This window comes from Schistocerca gregaria, chromosome 3 (assembly GCF_023897955.1).
Source record: "Schistocerca gregaria isolate iqSchGreg1 chromosome 3, iqSchGreg1.2, whole genome shotgun sequence".
NCBI lineage: Eukaryota > Metazoa > Arthropoda > Insecta > Orthoptera > Acrididae > Schistocerca > Schistocerca gregaria.
In genome coordinates, this window is record NC_064922.1 from 561,820,840 (window position 1) to 561,838,003 (window position 17,164).

The 17,164-nt window shown below is 40.5% G+C and overlaps 1 protein-coding gene across 1 annotated transcript in view; it reads right to left on the minus strand.

The window, feature by feature from the left end:
• The window catches only part of LOC126355462 (protein enabled homolog), a 501,028-nt gene that overhangs the window by 110,508 nt on the left and 373,356 nt on the right, over positions 1–17,164 (minus strand). The window lies entirely within an intron of this gene.

The following is a 17,164-nucleotide window of genomic DNA, read 5'->3' on the forward strand; positions in this document are numbered from 1 at the left end:
GTTCAAGTGTCGGCTGTATTTATCGTATGGTAGTGGTAGACATTCTAATGTGTTAATGTGGAACCGTTTCGCACTGGAAAAAACATTAGTTCCAATTTTGGCCACTAGGTGCAAGTCTGCGGCTGCAGAGCACTTCACTAGCATCTCTGGTGCTCATATTAAAAACATAGTGTAAGCAGCAGTTAATAATCTCACTTGTTGACCTTTCCTGACTACATCATGTTCCTAATTCATTAGTTACGGAAACCCCTATACGTCTTTCTTGCATTCACTGCGCCAGATTTGCACCTGGTAGCCAAAATTGGAATTAATTTTTTTCCAGCATAACTCAGTTCCACACTAAGGCATTAGAATATCTACCAATAGCTACGAATAATTCTTGTCAGCCTGAGAACTTTCACCGAGCTCTTGTATATAACGTCCTTTCTTGAGTATGCTGCTGTATAACCATCGGTCAGATCTTCTCACCTTTATGTATGGAGTGGGTGTGCGGTGCAGCGAGGAGCAGCGGCTGTAGATAATTACAGCCCACACTGAACCTCTATAAGTATCTGCATTTCACTTATAGCCACCAAGTATAAACACAGAAACTGGTAACAGCGAATGGAAAGCGACATATTTCTAAAGCTTTGATTATGCTGGTATTAAGTTAATAGACGACTCGAACACCACGAAAGAAAGAGCTGATGGAACAGGAAGCAGAAAGTTTTCCAAGATTTTAAAATTCAATGGCTCTTGCTAATAACTTCGATAAATCGAACTAGAATTACGATCCTTTTAAAAAAAAAATATTCGATAAATCGAAGAACTCTCATGTGTCTTGCTACATTCGATTTATCGAGAGATAAATCACCTCCAAACACCCTATAATTGGAAGCCGAAGGCTATTCAACACTCAAAAAATTTTACTGGTAAGATTTAGGCGTTGACAGAAACTACATTCAAAAAATTATATACCAACTAAATATTGTTCGTTTCAGCTGATCAATACAATGGAGAAAGTTTATAATAAATGGAAACATGTGGATATGGAATGAGGTTTACTGATACAACGGAATGGTGAAATTGGATGTAATGAAGCATGTAGAAGATATGGAAAAAAGGAAATGAGCATTTGGCGTCAGTGGCTGGGAGGCCCCTTGCTGGGCAGGTGCGGCCGCCTTGGTGCAGGTTTTATTATATTCGACTCGACATTGGGCGACCTGCGCGCCGGTTGGGGATGAAATGATGATGAAGACAATACAACACCCAGTCCCTGAGTGGAGAAAATCTCTAACGCAGCCGGGAATCGAACCCGGGACCGCACTATGGCAATCCGTCACACGGACCACTCAGCTATCGAGGCGGACATGTAGAAGATACAATACACCAAAGCCTGCATGGCGTTATCGTTTGAAGAGTTTAGATAAAACATCACAATTTGGAAGACCTAATGATCTGAGAGCAGAGATGAAATAGCACAGCATATAATTAATTTAGAATTCAGTTTCTTCAGAATAACTATTACTGACTTAAGTAAATTTGCCTACTAACCTGCATCCCTTGAATAAAGAACATGTTTATAAAGGACAATCCCGCTTTTTCCTTGAGATTTCCCGAAGCAAAATTGATGGCATGAATGAAGGGGTCTAATAAAGAACATGATAATGAGTTATTTGATAAATTTGAGGAAATATTAGATGAACATGTTTACTGCCAACCAAATAAATATAACTTAGATGAAACCGCCTTATCCACAATTCACAAACCGTCTAAAGTAATCGCTCGAAAAGGTAAACACCACGTGGGTGCAAGCACAAGTGGAGGAAATGGTCTTACGATGGGTGTATGTACAATGAATGCAGCAGGAGAATTCATACCTCCGATTTTAATATTTGAGCACAGCAGAATGAATGGTGTCTTAAAAAGGGTAGCTCCATCAAACACAGGGGATTTGTGTTGTCCTCATCATTTCATCATCATTCATGAAACTGGCGAGATTGTAAAGTGAAAAGATTGGGAATTTGTACAGGCACTGATAACCATGCCGTTGAGGGTCCCACAAACATCATGATCATTATGATCCATCAAACACAGCATTTGGATGCTTGACAAATGAATGGAGAGCATCAGAACTGTAGGTTGGATGACTAGCACATTTCATAAAGTGTGCAAAATTAGGAGAAAGGGACAAGAAAAAAAATTTAAGTTGATACATATAGCACACATTTAGAGGGAATTCGGCTGGCTCGTGAGTATGACATAATCATGATATCACTTCCTGCTCACACAACTCATCGTCTCCAGTCATTGGAGAGACTGTTCTTTAAAACAGTAAAAAACGGCTAAAATGAAGCAGTATATTCATGGCTACGTCCTCGTCCTAGCAGTGTCATAAAACAAGCTAACATTGAGGAATCCGTGGATAATGTATATCTCAGGTCAGCACTAAACGTTTTTAAGGCAGCTGGCTTGTGGCCATGTGATAGAAATGTCATCAAACAAGAGGGCTTTGTAGCCACTACTGTACGTATTGTTGATCAGTCAGACCAAGAATCGGCTGATGGAATTGAAGCAACAATGAGAAAATCTGTAAGGCCAGCACACATTGAAAAGCCGCTCAATGATCAGTCTGAATCTTCTGAAATGTCTCTTGAATGTGGACCCAAAATCGATATTGCTACAGTTACCGAAATTAACAGTCAACTAATATAAGTCTTACTTGAACGCATTATCTCTAACCCGTGTGTAACAACAGATATAGATAAGGAATATGAAACGACTTAAACCAACAATGGAATCAACATCAAGTCCTTACAGAAAAGAAATAGAAGCCAAAGAAAAGACTAACAAAATTTTTAAAAACTGTTCACGAACTTATAAAAAAGACAGATCAGTGAAAACTTTAAGAATAAAAAAGTAAAGGACAGAGTGAATCGGTTATATCCATTGAGTAAGGAAGCTCGAGAAGAAGATATGATTCGGCGCATGAAATGTAAAGGTTCGGTACATGACCTTTGCATTGGCGTGCAAAGTAAAATTAAGAAATATTTCTGTGATATCTGTGTTCAAATCAACAGATTTTCGATATGCCAGTTTAAGCGATTTAGTTTCTTAAGCATTTATATTTCGTTTCCCATGTGTAATTTAATTACATGTAAGTATGGAAATAAGATTACATTTATGGTTCGTAATTTGATACTGTGACGTGTTGCTTCATTATTCAATGGATTTATTATCATATCCTAAGTACGAATTAAGCTACAGAAGGTACGAATTAGGAAGGTAGGTGCTATAATCTTATCAAAAGTACAGATTAAAAGAAGTTGAAAACTCAATCTGAGGAAATCATTTTTGTATTTGTTTGGAAGCTGGTTGGTAGCTTAAAAAATAAAGATTCAATGCATGCAAAACAAGTTATGGTGTTTCAATTATTCTTTAAAATACAGCAGTTCTCCCTTAAGGAGTACAATTTGAGCAACCTTGCCCTGTACTGTTAGCCTTGGCGGTGAAAAGTTAATCATTAGTTATAGATGGTTGGTTATGAACTGTAGATTAAAACATAAGAAACTGCAAAGAGGTGGGAATTTAAGGAGATGGGACCTGGATAAACTGACTAAACCAGACGTTATACAGAGTTTCAGGGAGAGCATAAGGGAACAGTTGACAGCAATGGGGGAAAAAAGTACAGTATAAGAAGAATAGGTAGCTCTGAGGGATGAAGTAGTGAAAGCAGCAGAGGATCAAGTAGGAAAAAGGCGAGGGCTAGTAAAACTCCTTGGGTAACAGAAGAAATATTGAATTTAATTGATGAAAGGAGAAAATACAAAAATGCAGTAAATGAAGCAGGCAAAAAGGAATACAAACGTCTCAAAAATGAGATCGACAGGAAGTGCAAAATTGCTAAGCAGGGATGGCTAGAGGACAAATGTAGGGATGTAGAGGCTTACCTCACTAGGGGTAAGATACATACTGCCCACAGGAAAATTAAAGAGACCTTTGGAGAAAAGAGAACCAATTGTATAAATATGAAGAGGTCAGATGGAAACCCAGTTCTAAGATGAAGATGAAATGGGAGACGATACTGCGTGAAGAGTTTGACAGAGCAATGAAAGACCTGAGTCGAAACAAGGCCTCCGGAGTAGACAACATTCCATTGGAACTACTGAGAGCCTTGGGAGAGCTCGTCCTGACAAAACTCTACCTGCTGGTAAGTAAAATGTACGAGACAGGCGAAATAGCCTCAGACCTCAAGAAGAATATAATAATTCCAATCCCAAAGAAGGCAGGTGTTGACAGACGTTAAAATTACCGAACTATCAGTTTAATAAGTCACAGCTGCAAAATACTAACACGAATTCTTTACAGCCGACCTTGGGGAAGATCAGTTTGGATTACATAGAAATGTTGGAACACGTGAGGCAATATTGACCTTACAACTTATCTTAGAAGAAAGATTAAGGAAAGGTAAACCTACGTTTCTAACATTTGTAGACTTAGAGAAAGCTTTTGACAATGTTGACTTGAATACTCTCTTTCAAATTCTAAAGGTGGTAAGGGTAAAATACAGGGAGCGAAAGGCTATTTAAAATTTGTACAGGAACCAGATGGCAGTTACAAGATTCGAGGGGCATGAAAGGGAAGCAGTGGTTGGGAAGGATTTGTGACAGGGTTTTAGCCTCTCCCCAATGTTATTTAATCTGTATATTGAGCAAGCAGTAAAGGAAACAAAAGAAAAAATCGGAGTAGGTATTAAAATCCATGGAGAAGAAATAGAAACTTTAAGATTCGCCGATGACATTGTAATTCTGTCAGAGACAGCAAAGGACTTGGAAGAGCAGCTGAACGGAATGGATAGTGTGTTGAAAGGAGGATATAAGATGAACATCAACAAAAGCAAAACGAGGATAATGGAATGTAGTCAAGTTAAGGTGGGCGATGCTGATTAGGAAATGAGACACTTAAAGTAGTAAAGGAGTTTGCTATTTGGGGAGCAAAATGACTGAAGATGGTCGAAGTAGAGAAGATATAAAATGTTGACTGGCAATGGCAAGGAAAGCGTTCCTGAAGATGAGAAATTTATGAACATGATGTATAGATTTAAGTGTTAGGAAGTCGTTTCTGAAAGTACTTGTATGGAGTGTAGCCGTGTATGGTAGTGAAACGTGGATGATAAGTAGTTTAGGCAAGAAGAGAATAGAAGCTTTCGAAATGTGGTGCTACAGAAGAATGCTGAAGATTAGGTGGGTAGATCACATAACTAATGAGGAGGTATTTAATAGAATTGGGGAGAAGAGGAGTTTGTGGCACAATTTGATGAGAAGAAGGGACCGCTTGGTAGGACATGTTCTGAGGCATGAAGGGACCACAAATTTAGCATTAGAGGGCAGCGTGGAGGGTAAAAATCGTAGAGGGACACCAAGAGATGAATACACTAAGAAGATTCAGAAGGATGTAGGTTGTAGTAGGTGATGGGTGATGAAGAAACAACAACAACATAGGTGGCTCACTAACTTAAAAAAAGACATTAAAGTAGTTTCCAAGATGACTTATGGAGATAGAGTGAGCAGTGATCTCGAAGATTGCTTGGCATAGAAAAATGAACTTGGAAGCCCGCAACAGATCACTATTCTGGTAACACGGTGATACCTGATGAAATGAAACTTTTTTCAGGCGTCTTCCTCCCTTTTTGGTTTTGAGCACGAAAAATATAATGGGGGAAACATAAGGAAAAAGGGATAACGTTATAGCTCCAATAAACATGGACAGGAAACGGAAACTGAAACCTCTTATGACAGCAAAAGCTGGTAATGCTACTTGTTTCAAAAATATCAGATCATTTCCTATCACTCCAACAAAAAATCGTTGATGACAACATAATTGTTCAATGACTGGGTATTGAGCCTGGGCAGAGAAATTAGGAGACAAAACAGACGCAAAAAATCCTGCTATTTCTAGGTTGGGTTGTTAGGGGGAAGAGACCAAACAGCTAGGCCATCGGTCTCATCGGATTAGGAGAGGAAGTCGGCCGTTCTCTTTCAGAGGAACCATCACACCAGGCTATTTCTGGAAAATTCCGCAGTTCACAATAACCCCCTATCTCTGGATGATGTGAAATTTCGTTTTTTTCCCTTTAAACCCCACTGGGAAAATACAACCACTTGATCAGGGAACAATCTCAATTTCTAGTTGTACCGCAAAGGCCGATGTGATGGTGTTGTATAGCATTAAAGGTGCTCCGACGCTCAAACAACAGTTTCGTAGCGATAAAGCATTATCGTAGCGATTTCCTTCATCAGTTTCAAGAACGCCGATTCATCAAGTTACCACAGCATCATTATCAACAACACATGAGTGGAGAAATGGACTGAGTTTATAAGATACCTGGAAGCTTCTTCCTGATTTAGAAGAAACAGTGAAATTCGAGGATTTCGTACATTTTGACGATCATGTAGAAGTCTGTGGTAGCCTGACTAACCATTAAATTTTGTCTGTTTCATGCGAAATGAACGAGGACATTGGTAAAGTAGAAGAAGTGTAAGAAGGAAAAGAAGAAGCGGCTGAAGCAAAGCCTGTTCCATTTGCTACTCTAAAGAGACAAAGTGGTCATTGAAGACTTTGCACACGCACGTAGTTATGTATTTGTTACAATTTATATTTGCCTATCGTTTGAAACTCTGTAGTAAATAATGCCCCCACGATCCACTAATTTCATTGAGGTGGAGTCGTTTGAGTGGCTTAGCTATCCAGATAGTCATAGTGTACGTGCAACCACAATTGGATGGTACACTATGTGATGAAAAGTATCTGGACACCCCCAAAAACATACGTTTTTCATATTAGGTGCACTGTGCTGCCACCTACTGTCTGGTACACACGGACTTCGAACGTGGCCAGGTGATTGGATGTCACTTGTGTCATACGTCTGTATGTGGGATTTCACACTCCTAAACATCCCTAGGTCCACTGTTCCCGATGCGATAGTGAAGCGTAAATGTGAAGCGATATATACAACACAAAAGAGTACAGGCCGACCTCGTCTGTTGACTGACAGAGACCGCCGACAGTTGAAGAGGGACATAATGTGTAATAGCCAGACATCTATCCAGACCATCATACAGGAATTCCAAACTGCATCAGGATCCACTGCAAGCATTATGACAATTAGGAGGGTGGTGAGAAAACTTGGATTTCATTGTTGAGCGGCTGCTAATAAGCCACACTTCACGCCGGTAAATGCCAAAAGACGCCTCGCTTGAAGTAAGGAGCGTAAACATTGGACGATTGAATAGTGGAGAAGTGTGGAGTGACGAATCACGGTACACAATGTGGCGATCCGATGGCCGTGTGTGGGTATGGCGAATGCCCGGAAACATCATCTGCCAGCGTGTGTAGTGCCAACAGTAAAATTCGGTGGTGTTAGGGTGTGGTCGTGCTTTTCATGGAAGGGGCTTGCACCCCTTGTTGTTTTGCTTGGCACTATCACAGCACAGGCCTACACTAACGTTTTAATGCTTTCCACTGTTGAAGGGCAATTCGAGGATGACGATTTCATCCTTCAACACCATCGAGCAGTGTTCATAATGCACGGCCTGTGGCGGAGTGATTACACGACAATAACATCACTTTAATGGACTGGCCTGCACAGAGTCCTGACCTGAATCCTACAGAACACCTTTGGGATGTTTTGGAACGTGACTTCGTGCCAGGCCTCACCGACCAATATCGATACCTCTCCTCAGGGCAACACTCCGTGAAGAATGGGCTGCCGTTCCCCAGGAAACCTTGCAGCACCTAACTGAACGTATGCCTGCGAGAGTGGAAGCTGTCATCGAGGCTAAGGGTAGGGTAACACCATACTGAATTTCAGCAGAACCAATGGAGGGCGCCACGAACTTGTAAGTATGAAAGGAAAGAGGAATCACATGGCACACTTTTGCACAGAGTACAGTTTAATCCGTGATAATACTTGGTGGAAGAACCGCATAAGGGGAGAGTACACATGCAAGAAACCTGGAGACATTGGAAGATTTCAGATAATGCAAGAAACCTGGAGACATTGGAAGATTTCAGATAATATAACGATAAGGCAGAGATTTCAAATCCGGATTAACTGTAAGACTTTCCAGGAAAGCGGAAAGGTTGGAAAGTTGAGACGTCCCTGCGCTGTGTTGTGTGGTCACAACGTCCTAGGGTGTTGTATGTCCGGGGCTTTTATCGTATTGTTCCTTTGAATTGGTTCTAAAGTTTTTATTATAAAGTGTGTATGTTGTCCTTTGTGGCGGCTGTATTGCGGTGGAGCGCTTCGTTTCTGTTGAATAGTATAGTGGTGCACCGCCGCAGCTAGTAAATTTTAAGTAATGGTGCTTGACCGCAACTGCTGAGCTGGGTACGGTTACACGGGCTTATTTAACATTGTTTTGGGGAGCGCCTTAGTGTCTGCACTGTTACAGCCTGGCTAGTGTTCGGCCTCGCTTGCGTTGCTACGCACCGTTAAGCTGAAACTATCGCGTTGCGGTTGTGGACCTGTGAGCGTATAGCGCGTCTGGGCAGCAGTAATTTATTGTTTGAATGTAGTGGTCATGGAGCTTGGACGGTATTAAGTTTAGTGTAGTAAGTTTTAAAAGCCTTGTTGCTAAATCTGAGTCCTGTTAGATTAATTTAGCAGTCTTGAGCTTGGCCACTATTAAGTTTAAATTGTAAGAATATTGTTTCTAAAGCTTGAACCTGTTTTGCCTACCTTTTATGAGTTTGATGGTTAAAACCTTACCTTAGTACTGAAGTGGCCTAGCGCCCTTTCTTGTGCTGTGATATTTGTACTTATCGGGGCCGATTAAAAAAAAAAAAAAAAGAAAAAAGAAAAAAAACTGTTCATTGGGAGTTTAAGCTGTTAAGCCTGCTGTTAAATTTGCACTAAGTTAATTCCAGGACGAAAGTAGTGATTTTGGCCTTAGTTTCAAGGGTCTTGCTGCAGCGTGTTGCACGTTTGACCTGGGTTCAAGTCTCACCATCTGCTCTTGCGGGAGGTCTTCCTAGGAGGTCGGCCAAGATCCAGAGCCCTGTCAGGACAGACGGCGTTTGCTTCCTGCCATCATACAGCGGGCGATGGGTCCTTGATTTTTTTACTGCTGAAACCCATTAAAGAAATTTTACATTGATTCCATTCCAGCCTCGACGCTTAACAATCCAGCCCTCCAGTCATACGATATCGGAAATAGGTGCTCAACGGATTCGTGTTCCAGTTGCTTGCACACGAATATCACCCACAATTCTGTTCTGGCACAGCAAGAGATGCGAGTGATAGCAAGTAATGAGACTCTGTAATCTATTCTGTAACTAACGGGAAACACATTTGAAAAAGTATGCTGCAGTGGTTGATTCATTATTGCAATTACTGCCGCTAAAATGACAACTTTTGAATAGTTCTGCAAGACATATACTATGTATTTAATAATATTCTGTACATGAAATTGAAAAAATAAAAAAATAAACATGTGAGATTTGAACCCGCGCCACCAACGTGGTAGCTGCGAAAACTAACCGCTACTCCACACTTGCTTGATTGAAACATTACGCATGAAAGTAGCATCGATTTTATCGGAAACTGGGGCTGTCGCATGAAAAGCCATTAGCCTGGTACTCAGGACAGGTTCCTCTATAACATAAGACTCATCAAAATCCGTGATTATTAAGTCTGATGGTCCCTTTGTAAGTTAAGGTTGCAGGGATGAAATACAAGCAGCGAAAAGTTATCTACAACTCGTATAGAAACAGGACTGCACTTGCAAGAACTGGAGATCGTGAACGGGGGCGTTGGTTGAGAAGAGAGAGAGAGAGACAGGGGTATAGCCTGTTAAATGTTACTCAATATGTACATTGGTCAAGCAACAAATAAAGCTAAGGAGAAATTTAGAAAGTTCAGGGAGAATGGTTCAAATGGCTCTGAGCACTATGGGACTTAACTTCTGAGGTCATCAGTCTCCTAGAACTTAGAACTACCTAAACCTAACTAACTTAAGGAGATCACACACATCCATGCCCGAGGCAGGACTCGAACCTGCGACCGTAGCGCCTAGAACCGCTCGGCCACCCCGGCCGGCTCAGGGAGAAGAAATAAAAACTATCTATCAGAGACGGCAAATGACTTGAAAGAGCAGCATAACTGAATGCATAGTGTCTTAAAAATAGGTTATAACATGAAAAAAAGTAAAAAGATTTAATGGAACGTACGCGAAGTGAATCTGGAGATGATGAGGGAATTAGACTTACAAATGAGACGGTAAAAGTAGTCGATGCGTTTTGCTGTTTGGGCAGCCAAATAAATAATGTTGGCTGAAGTAAAGACCATATAAAATGCAGACAAGCAATAGCAAGATAAAAGTTTCTCAAAGAAAAAAATAGAAGTTTTTTAATATCAAATAGGAACTTGTTTTAGGAAGTCTTACCTGAAAATGTTTGTGTGACGTGTAGCCTTGCACAGAAGTGACACGCGGACAATGAATGGTTCAGAAAAAAAGAGAACAGAATTTCAAATGTGGTACAGCAGAATAATGCTCAAGATTACATGGGCAGATCAAGTAATTAATGAGGAAGCACTGAGCCGAACTGTTAAGAAAGGAAATTTATGGCGCAGCCTGACTAAATGAGCTGTGGTGCAGTTGCCTTTCCTTCATTGTCTGTAGTTATCTTTGTTCGATATCTTGGGCTGGCGCAATTTTCGGGGATCCCATAATTACTGCGAATTCGTCCGGGGCTAGTCAAAAGGCCGAGCACGCTGGCGATACGGGAGACAGTGAGACCAGTGCCTTGGGAAGAAAGAACTGAAGTGGAACATATTTTTACTTTCACTCAGTGGAAACAGATCCAGTCTTTCTCTTTGAAGCAAGTATATTTGGCGCAAAAGAAAAAGACTGATTGCACCAGTGTGCCGTTTCTTCACATCAGCATTCTTCAAAAACAGTTGCTGAAAATCACGAACAAAAATCTAAATGACAAGACTGGTTCTTATGGTAGGCGGAGACGTGTGAGAGGAAATGCTGACATAATCGGCGCTCGGCGCAACGTTTAGCAACGTTTAGCTTCACCACGCAATTCTGACACTACAACTGCAAGGTCGCTGGCTTTGGCAGAAATAAAGAAAAACAGAGAAGCCGATATGAAGGGTGCCGAGCAAACACGATGTGGGCAACAGTCTGGATGATTGACTGATCTGGCCTTGTAACAATTACCAAAACGGCCTTGCTGTGCTGGTACTGCGAACAGCTGAAAGCAAGGGGAAACTGCGGCCGTAATCTTTCCCGAGGGCATGCAGCTTTACTGTATGATTAAATGATAATGGCGACCTCTTGGGTAAAATATTCCAGAGGTAAAATAGTCCCCCATTCGGATCTCCGGGCGGGGACTACTCAAGAGGATGTCGTTATCAGGAGAAAGAAAACTGGCGTTCTACGGATCGGAGCGTGGAATGTCAGATCCCTTAATCGGGCAGGTAGGTTAGAAAATTTAAAAAGGGAAATGGATAGGTTAAAGTTAGATATAGTGGGAATTAGTGAAGTTCGGTGGCAGGAGGAACAAGAATTCTGGTCAGGTGACTACAGGGTTATAAACACAAAATCAAATAGGGGTAATGCAGGAGTAGCTTTAATAATGAATAGGAAAATAGGAATGCGGGTAAGCTACTACAAACAGCATAGTGAACGCATTATTGTGGCCAAGATAGATACGAAGCCCACACCTACTACAGTAGTACAAGTTTATATGACAACTAGCTCTGCAGATGACGAAGAAATTGAAGAAATGTATGATCAAATAAAAGAAATTATTCAGATAGTGAAGGGAGATGAAAATTTAATAGTCATGGGTGACTGGAATTCGGTAGTAGGAAAAGGGATAGAAGGAAACGTAATAGGTGAATATGGACTTGGGCAAAGAAATGAAAGAGGAAGCCGCCTGGTAGAATTTTGCACACAGCACAATTTAATCATTGGTAACACTTGGTTCAAGAATCATAAAAGAAGGCTGTATACATGGAAGAAGCCTGGAGATACTAAAAGGTATCAGATAGATTATATAATGGTAAGGCAGAGATTTAGGAACCAGGTATTAAATTGTAAGGCATTTGCAGGGTCAGATGTGGACTCTGACCACAATCTATTGGTTATGACCTGTAGATTAAAACTGAAGAAACTGCAAAAAGGTGGGAATTTAAGGAGATGGGACATGGATAAACTAAAAGAACCAGAGGTTGTTCAGAGCTTCAGGGAGAGCATAAGGGAGCAATTGACAGGAATGGGGGAAAGAAATACAGTAGAAGAAGAATGGGTAGCTTTGAGGGATGAAGTAGTGACGGCAGCAGAGGATCAAGTAGGTAAAAAGACAAGGACTAGTAGAAATCCTTGGGTAACAGAAGAAATATTGAATTTAATTGATGAAAGGAGAAAATATAAAAAATGCAGTAAATGAAGTACACAAAAAGGAATACAAACGTCTCAAAAATGAGATCGACAGGAAGTGCAAAATGGCTAAGCAGGGATGGCTAGAGGACAAATGTAAGGATGTAGAGGCTTATCTCACGAGGGGTAAGATAGATACTGCCTACAGGAAAATTAAAGAGACCTTTGGAGAAAAGAGAAGCACTTGCATGAACATCAAGAGCTCAGATGGAAACCCAGTTCTAAGCAAAGAAGAGAAAGCAGAAAGGTGGAAGGAGTATATAGAGGGTCTATACAAGGGCGATGTACTTGAGGACAATATTATGGAATTGGAAGAGGATGTAGATGAAGATGAAATGGGAGATATGATACAGCGTGTAGAGTTTGACAGAGCAGTGAAAGACCTGAGTGGAAACAAGGCCCACGGAGTAGACAACATTCCATTGGAACTACTGACGGCCTCAGGAGAGCCAGTCCTGACAAAACTCTACCAGCTGGTGAGCAAGATGTATGAGACAGGCGAAATACTCTCAGACTTCAAGAAGAATGTAATAATTCCAATCCCAAAGAAAGCAGGTGTTGACAGATGTGAAAATTACCGAACTATCAGTTTAATAAGTCACAGCTGCTAAATACTAACAAGAATTCTTTACAGACGAATGGAAAAACTAGTAGAAGCCGACCTCTGGGAAGATCAGTTTGGCTTCCATAGATATGTTGGAACACGTGAGGCAATACTGACCTTACAACTTATCTTAGAAGAAAGATTAAGGAAAGGCAAACCTACGTTTCTAGCATTTGTAGACTTAGAGAAAGCTTTTGACAATGTTGGCTGGAATACTCTCTTTCAAATTCTGAAGGTGGCAGGGGTAAAATACAGGGAGCGAAGGGCTATTTACAATTTGTACAGAAACCAGATGGCAGTTATAAGAGTCGAGGGGCATGAAAGGGAAGCAGTGGTTGGGAAGGGAGTGAGACAGGGTTGTAGTCTCTCCCCGATGTTATTCAATCTGTATATTGAGCAAGCAGAAAGGAAACAAAAGAAAAATTTGGAGTAGGTATTAAAATCCATGGAGAAGAAATAAAAACTTTGAGGTTCGCCGATGACATTGTAATTCTGTCAGAGACAGCAAAGGACTTGGAAGAGCAGTTGAACGGAATGGATAGTGTCTTGAAAGGAGGATATAAAATGAACATCAACAAAAGCAAAACGAGGATAATGGAATGTAGTCTAATTAAGCCGGGTGATGCTGAAGGAATTAGATTAGGAAATGAGACACACATAGTAGTAAAGGAGTTTTGCTATTAGGGGAGCAAAATAACTGATGATGCAATACTAGACATACTAGACATACTAGACATAAGCACTAGACATACATCCTACATAGCTACCACTTTCTATGTCCTTACCATGAACTGGGAAATTTAATTGCAAAACGAGAGATACTTTTTCCTGCCATCTAGAAACGTTTGTCATCAACACTTCACACTGCACCATTTATTTGTCATTTAAATAAGTTACATTTAAAAGGTTCCCCCCAATGAACCACGGAACTTGCCGTTGGTGGGGGGAGGTTTGCGTGCCTCAACGATACAGATAGCCGTACCGTAGGTGCAACCACAATGGAAGGGTATCTGTTGAGAGGCCAGACAAACGTGTGGTTCCTGTAGAGGGGCAGCAGCCTTTTCAGTAGTTGCAGGGGCAACAGTCTGGATGATTGACTGATCTGGCCCTGTAACACTAAGCAAAACGGCCTTGCTGTGCTGATATTGCGAACGGCTGAAAGCAAGGGGAAAAACAGCCATAATTTTTCCCGAGGGCATGCAGCTTCACTGTATGGTTTAATGATGATGGCGTCCTCTTGGGTAAAATATTACGGAGGTAAAATAGTCCCGCATTCGGATCTCCGTGCGGGGACTACTCAGGAGGATGTCGTTATCAGGAGAAAGAAAACTGGCGTTCTACGGATCGGAGCTTGGAATGTCAGATCCCTTAATCGGGCAGGTAGGTTAGAAAATTTAAAAAGGAAATAGATAGGTTAAAGTTAGATATAGTGGGAATTAGTGAAGTAGAAATACAGTAGAAGAAGAATGGGTAGCTTTGAGGAATGAATAATGAAGGCAGCAGAGGATCAAGTAGGTAAAAAGACGTGGCCTGTTAGAAATCCTAGGGTAACAAAAGAGGTACTGCATTTAATTGATAAAAAAAGTCGAAACAAGGCCCTGGGAGTAGACAACATTCCATCAGAACTACTGACAGCCTTGGAAGAGCCAGTCCTGACAAAACTTTACCATCTTATGAGCAAAATGTATCAAACGGGCGAAATACCCTCAGACTTCAAGAAGAATATAATAATTCCAATCCCAAAGAAAGCAGGTGTTGACAGATGTGAAAATTACCGAACTATCACTTTAATAAGTGACAGCTGCAAAATACTAACACGAATTCTTTACAGACGAATGGAAAAACTGGTAGAAGCCGACCTCGGGGAAGATCAGTTTGGATTCCGTTGAAATGTTGCAACACGTGAGGCAATACTGTCCCTACGACTTATCTTAGGAGAAAGATTAAGGAAAGGTAAACCTACGTTTCTAGCATTTGTAGACTTAGAGAAAGCTTTTGACAATTTTGACTGGAATACTCTCTTTCAAATTCTGAAGGTGGCAGTGGTAAAATACAGGGAGCGAAAGATTATTTATAATTTGTACAGAAACCAGATGGCAGTTATAAGAGTCGAGGGGCATGAAAGGGAAGCAATGGTCGGGAAGGGAGAGACAGGGTTGCAGCCTCTCCCCGATGTTATTCAATCTGTATATTGAGCAAGCAGTAAAGGAAACAAAAGAAAAATTCGGAGTAGGTATTAAAATGCATGGAGAAGAAATAAAAGCTTTGAGGTTCGCCGATAACATTGTAATTCTGTCAGCAACAGCAAAGCATTTGAAAGAGCAGTTGAACGGAAAGGACAGTGTCTTGAAAGGATGGTATAAGATGAACATCAACCAAAGCAAAACAAGGATAATGGAATGTAGTCCAATTAAGTCGGGTGATACTGAGGGAATTAGATTAGGAAATGAGACACTTAAAATAGTAAAGGAGTTGTGTTATTTGGGGAGCAAAATAACTTATTATGGTCGAAGTAGAGAGGATATAAAATGTAGACTGGCAATGGCAAGGAAAGCGTTTCTGAAGAACATTAATTTGATGGCATCGAGTATTGATATAAGTGTCAGGCAGTCGTTTCTGAAAGTATTTGTATGGAGTGTAGCCATGTATGGAAGTGAAACGTGGACGATAAATAGTTTATCCAAGAAGAGAATAGAAGCTTTCGAAATGTGGTGCTACAGAAGAATGCAGAATATTAGATGGGTAGATCTTATAACTAATGAGGAGGTATTGAATAGAATTGGGGAGAAGAGGAGTTTGTGGCACAAATTGACCAGAAGAAGGCATCGGTTGGTAGGACATGTTCTGAGGCATCAAGGGATCACTAAGTTAGTACTGGAGGGCAGCGTGGAGGGTAAAAATCGTAGAGGGAGACCAAGAGATGAATTCACTAAGCAGATTCAGAAGGATGCATGTTGCAGTAGGTACTGGGAGATGAAGAAGCTTGCACAGGATAGAGTAGCATGGAGAGCTGCATCAAACCAGTCTCAGGACTGAAGACCACAACAACAACAAGAACATAAAAGTTTACACCATAGCCGTGTACTAATGCAGAACTAATAAGGGAAAAGGAGGAATTGTTACATATATTAAGACAGAACACAAGTTCAAAAATATTGAGACAAGTAGATTTTGTAGTTGTCAGCACACAGAAGTGTGTGCTTATGAATTAATACTGAAATATGGTTCAATTTTAACCTCACTGGGATTTTTCGAACTGTTTATGAGGAATATTGATTCCGTACTGTGCTGTCTGTCAGACAGCATGTAGCAGTTAATCGTCTGTGCTGACTTCCGTGAAGATTTGAAAAAGGATTCTGATAGGGAGAATTATTTGGAAACCTAATTTGGAGTTCACAGTTTGATCTCAGTAATAAACTGTCGTATATATGGGGATATATATTTTTTTCAGTGAAGCTCAAAGTTAAGTCAAGAATCAGCTAGAATAATTAATGATTCCAGGACAAATGTTATTAAGAACAGTTTACATAAGATAACGTGGGATTAAATTTATAATGAACCAAATTGTAATATAAAATTTTATTTATTCCGTGTCTAACATTCTGTGTGGTGTCTGTTTGTTCTAAGTCGTGTCTCCCTACCACTTTCGCGCAACGACGCCCTGAGCGTTTTAGTTTGAACCTAGGACCTGTTGCTGGTAAGGAGACACCAGACCACACATGACATGTAGAGTTCAGAAGAGTTTAGTGAGACTAGCGACGATATAACCAAAAACTTAATGATTTCAGCCTCAGCTCCACTGCACTCCCTGTAAAAGAATCTTAATACTAACCAAATTTAGTGGAAGGGGTTCAAGGCTTTCTTATTTTTAGTTAGCTGGTAAAATAACGTCGAAAAAGCAGTTAAGTTTACCATTGGAAATTTTATTTTACTCACAAAATATTGTTTATAAATTGCACTATAGATAAAAGGAAATGTTTTGATACAGGATGATAGAAACCGAGTGCGTTCAACAAAACTGAGAACGAATATTCCCTGAATGGGTTTCCAAGTTCTACAATGGATTGAAGGATGACCTATGCCATATCACATCTATAATCTAAGTTTAAATTAAGTTTCACAAAAGAGA